Raw genomic sequence first — 6,000 nt, forward strand, 5'->3', positions numbered from 1 at the left:
CACTTTCTTGAAAACAACAGTGGACTTTCTCTTGACCTGTTAATTCCCAAACATGTTCTTAATTCAGAATGCTTTCCTTTCTGTGGGTTAATTCTTTCCCTGTATATATGCTCAAAAAACTTATACTGTTAAATGCTCAGTGGTCTCAGGGGAATCCAGATGCTTCTGTGGCTTTTAACAGCTCAGTCTATATTTATTGAATTCTTTAAAACATTTTTTTATTTTGCCTTTATAATTGGCATACAATATTATATTAGTTTCAGATATACGACATAGTGATTAGACATTTATATACTGTCTGAAGTAATCACCATAATTAGTATGGTGATTACATAATTAGTATCCACCTGGCACCTGACATAGTTGTTACAATATTATTGACTCTATTCCCTGTGCTGTAATTTATATCCCCATGACTGTTTTCATAATGGGCACTTTCTGCTTCTTAATCCCTTCTTGAATTCTCCATAAGCTAACATCGTTTCTGGAACGATTCACTCATCGCTAAGAAACAGTGTTTACATTATGAAGGGGGAAATTATGGTATAGCTAATGTGAGGAGCAACTCCTCTTTGAAAGTCAAGGACTGCCCACCAGTACTTAGATAAGGCCACAGAAGGTCAAACACTGTACATAAAACTTTAAAAAAAAAGTAATTCATTCCTAAAAAGATCAAAAGAATAGCATGAAATTAGACAGTAAGATTCATTATCTATTATGTTATTGTATATTAAAATTTTGAGTGGCATATTTGGGAAAGAAACCTAGCAACCGTTTGGTCTAGGCCTCTCACTTTACACATGAAGTAACTGACACATAGAGAAGGGCAGTGATTGGCTTACCACCTCCAGCTAGGTAGTGGCAGAACCAGGACTGTCCAATTATCTTCCAGCCCAGAGTAATGCCTTCACTGTAATATAAAGGGCAAAAAAAAAAAAAAGTTTATAATAAAATGTCTATTTCACTGTGTAAAATTTCATGCCTAAATATATTAGAAGACATAATAGTTAGATGTCCGTACATTTTTATAATAATAAGTTTGGATTTAAGAGAAGAAAATCAGAAGCCATCTGTGCAAAAAAAAAAAAAAAACCCACAAAAGAGCAGAGGTATGAGTAGAAAAAAGTCATAAAAGAACAGACTTATTAGTCTAAGATGGGAAAAGAAGGATAAAATGTCAATCTACATAGGAAGAGTAGATCAAAGCCAATCACAGAATGTTGAAGTAGAGAAAATGAATATTTTCATAATTAACCAAGGGAAATACAGTGTAATGCCTTGTGTTATGACATGGGATGATGAAGGAAAAAATATCCCAGAAAATGTATGAACTATGAGAGATCCCACCTGGGGCTGGGACATATATTCATTCATATATTCATTCATATTCATTCATTCATATATTCATCTGAGGATCTTAACATTAATTTTGGCTGCCATCACCTTCAAAAGACAATGGGGTATCAAGGATGGAAGAAGAAATGGTAATAAAAAAGGTTTTGCAAAAGATGAATGTGGACCCCTGGAAATAGCATCAGAGTAAGACTGAAAAACAACAGGGAAAACCCAAACATATAACTTCAATACGTAATATTCACAATAGAGATTTTAAATTATACTATCATTATAAAATATTAAAATATGCATATAGGATGATGTATTAGTCAGGGCTCTCTGGAGAAACACACACGTATTTCTACAAGGTGTTGGCTCACCTCACTGTGGAAGTTAAGAAGTCCTACGATTTGCTGTTTACATGCTGGAGACCCAGGAAACAGGAAAGCTGGTAGAATAGTTTGAAGGCCTGACCGCCAGAAAACTGATGGTATAGATATCAGGCCGAGTCTGAAGGCCTGAGAACCAGGAGTGCCGAGGGCAGAAGTACAATGTTCCAGCTCAATCTGGCACAGAGCAAATTCAACCTTCCTCTGCCTTTTTGTTCTGTTCAGGCCCTCAATGAATTGGATGATAACCACCCATACTGGGGAAGGCCATCTGCTTTACTCAGTTCACCAATTTAAATGCTAATTTCTTCTGGAAACATCCTGACAACACACAACATCCTGAGCAATTATGTTTAGCTATCTGGCCATCCTGTGGCCCACTCAAGTTGACACATAAAATTAACCATCACAAATGGCAATAATATGAAGTATTTTTAAAACAATCTTTGTGATTGTTTTCTAAAATTAAATTAAATGAGCCCCCTGTATTTCATGTGTTTTTCCAATCTAATAATAATTGATTTTATGTAGACGGTGTCTTAGATCTTTTCTGTTACATGTTCACATGAGATAGTTACAAACGTAGACTGATATATATGATTGTGCTGTATTGGTAACTTAAATGCCACACGTGGCATTGCCTTTTCTCCTATTGTTTTACATGGTGAATCACTCTTGGTGAATTCCCAAGTAAAGCAAAGCACGTTGGCAACCATGTTCCTGGAAACTTTGGTGTAGAATAAAGCCATGAAAATTATTCATTAAGTTCTGGGCTCTGATAATTATAAATAGGTTTATCTTCTTCATGGATGTCTGGTGGAACATTCCAAAGTCACGAGAAACAATTCATCCTTGTTTAGGACTGTATTGAACATTCAGAAAGTCTAGCATCCCTGGCTCTATTCTCCAAATGCTCTCAGTGATTCATCATCTCTTCTACTCACTGTGCCCAATAAGACGTTCATAAAACTCCAGAAATTTCACTATGGCATGGTACCTTCTTTGTTGAAGAACTGCTGAGGTATGCCTTTTCAGGATGAATTGGAAGCACACCCATGTGCAATAACTAACACCACGACAGGCAGCAAAATTCTTCTATAAAGATTATCATCCTAGGTTTGGCCTATCCTTTTCTGTTAATAGTAATCAAGGTGCACATTGTATAGGAAAAGGCTAAAGGAAGTTTGTAAAACTCCACTGATTCATCAAGGCTTTCAACTGTGCATATCATCAGGGATCCGTGAGGAGACGGAAGCATGCAAATGGACTTTGATCTAGTCAGAATATAAGCAGAATGGGAGCTAAAGAGTCGAGAGGCTCTGCCCTAACTCTTAGGAACATGAGCTCTGTAGCAAACAGAACACTGGGAATCTTCCCACAGGAAATGCTGAGCAGGCCTGTGTGACTGCTGGGTACTGCTCTGGTGGTCACCCACTGGCAGGAATTCATGTGTTAGAAACCGCTGTGTTAGGTATCACAAAGTATTAGTTAAGTTTGCCCATGCATTCTAATTTCTTAGGAGTACCCGTTTATGTGAGAAGAGAACACACAATAGAGCAGAGAATCAAAACCACTCAGGGTAGTGCTTACCCGCTGTGGAAAGGCAGGGCAATCAGGCTGGGAAAGGGCACTCAGGGTCATGCAATGGAGCTGGTGATATTTCAGTTCTTATAGTGAGCGCAGGTGAGTGGATGGTTCTTCCATTCCAGTTGTTTCAGTTTTTGTTATGAAAACATTCTCATTTAGGCTCTTAAGGCTCAGGACTGACAATTTTAACCTTCAATTTCATATGTGAGTTCAAAGTTTATCTGCTGCCCTAACTTAGGGTGGGCCCGTCTTTTGGCTCCAATGGCTTAGTGGGATGCTTATTGCGAGTGCTGGGGATGGGCCCCCTCTCAGCTCTCTCCTCTATTTGTGGTGTGAAACATGACTGTTCATGCAGTGTCTTGCTTGCTTGCTGTGGATGTTACTCTCTATGTGTGTAACCCCAGGTCAGGATATGGTCCTCTTCCTGTAGATCAGAGGGGGACATGGAGGCCTCTATCAGACACAATAAGGAGCCCTGAGCAGGTCTCTTAGGCATCAGTAGCCTCTTTGTAATTTGGCCTCATCTTGGCCTCATCTTCCTACTGACCCTCGACTGGTAGCATTTTGCTGAAGTGCTTTGATATGCATTGCTCTCCAAACTACAGCAATTCTCAGGCGACTTGTGGCTTCCAGTCTCATCTCTCTTTCTTTCTCTCTCTTTTTTTAAAAAAGATTTTATTGGGCAAGGGGAACAGGACTTTATTGGGGAACAGTGTGTACTTCCAGGACTGTTTTTTCCAAGTCAAATTGTTGTCCTTTCAATCTTAGTTGTGGAGGGTGCCGTTCAGCTTCAAGTTGTTGTCCTTTCAGTCTTAGTTGTGGAGGGCGCAGCTCAGCTCCAGGTCCAGTTGCCATTGTTAGTTGCAGGGGGTGCAGCCCAACATCCCTTGAGGGAGTCCAACTGGCAAACCTGTGGTTGAGAGCTCGCGTTCCAACCAACTGAGCCATTCGGGAGCTCAGCTCAAGGTGCTGTGTTCAATCTTAGCTGCAGGGGGCGCTGCCCACTATCCCTTGCAGGACTCAAGGAATCGAACTGGCAACCTTGTGGTTGAGAGCCCACTGGCTCATGTGGGAATCGAACCGGCAGCCTTCGGAGTTAGGAGCATGGAGCTCCAACCACTTGAGCCACGGGGCCGGTCCAATTATGGTTATTTTTGAGTATTTTCCATACTAACAAAATGTGTTTTAAATTTATTGAGTTCTTATATATGTACCATGTACTATGTTAAGCATTTTAATTCTAGCAACAGCTCTACAAGTTGGATACTTTTATTTCTGTTTTTATACATGACAAGACTGAAAAATAAAGAGATTACCTGTTATACCATGGACTGTTGGAATTCTTCAAGGTCTGGTACTGAGTGCCCATCTGTTGTTGCTCTTTATATTCTCTTTGTTAGTAAGACTGACTGAATGATCTGTGTTTTATGCTTTTCCATTCAGTGCACATATAATTTGCATGTTTTGTTTTCTTTTAACTTATGTATCATGAGCATTATTACATGTATTAGATGGAACCACTGTCTTCTTCTTTCCACATTTCTACCACGGCCCAAAGTAGGAGTTACTGCTCTCTTAGAAATGGCTCTCTTAGAATGGTTTCTGGTATTTTCCAATGCTCCATGTAAGAAGCAGAGATTCATCTAATTGGTGATTTTGAGAGCAGGACCCCAGAACCTTCTGGATTCTTTTTTTTCTCCCAGAATGGTTTGGCTGTATCACCACAAATTCTTTTCCTTAACATCTGATAATTGTTTAGTCTTAGCATAGGGAGGCCTATGGTCTATCTGTAACTAGGTGGGTGAGATTAATTCATGAAGGGAGGTACCATCAAGCTCATTTGGTCAAAGATTTAAAACTCATTCTCCAACTATAATAATCAAGATAAAACTGATAGTTTTATGTACCTTTGCTTGATTCTTGCGGCTTACCTCAGTTGGTTCTGAACATGAGAGGAGAAGAGCGGATGGCTATTTATTGGCTTCCTGTACTAGTTTTCTAGGGCTGCTGTAATAAAGTATTACAATTGGGTGGCTTAACACAACTGAAATTTATTGTATGACAGCTGTGGAGGAATGCATTGGCAGGAATGCATTGGCTCCTTCCACAGTCTGTAGAGGAGAATTCTTCCTTGTCTCTTCCAGCTGCTGATAGCTCCAAGTGTCCCTTGGCTTGTAGCAGCATAACTCCAATCTCTGCCTCTATTTTTATTTATTTATTTATTTTTAAAATAAATTTTATTGGGGAATATTGGGAAACAGTGTGTTTCTCCAGGGCGTATCATCTCCAAGTTGGTGTCCTTCAATCTAGTTGTGGAGGGCGCAGCTCAGCTCCAAGTCCAGTTGCTGTTTTCAGTCTTTAGTTGCAGGGGGCGCAGCCCACCATTCCCTGTGGGAATTGAACCGACAACCTTGTTGTTGAGAGCTCGCGCTCTAACCAACTGAGCCATCCAGACACCCCTCTGGAAGCTCAGTGGCAGCTCATTGTCTTCAATCTAGTTGTGGAGGGCACAGCTCACTGGCCCATGTGGGAATCGAACCAGCAACCCTGTTGTTCAGAGCTCACACTCTAACCAACTGAGCCATCCGGCTGCCCTTTGTCTCTGTTTTTACATGACCACCTTCCTTCTGTGCCTGTGTTCAAATTTCCCTCTTCATGTAAGAACACAAGTTACATTGGATTAATGGCC

This window comes from Rhinolophus hipposideros (assembly GCF_964194185.1).
Source record: "Rhinolophus hipposideros genome assembly, chromosome: 10".
NCBI lineage: Eukaryota > Metazoa > Chordata > Mammalia > Chiroptera > Rhinolophidae > Rhinolophus > Rhinolophus hipposideros.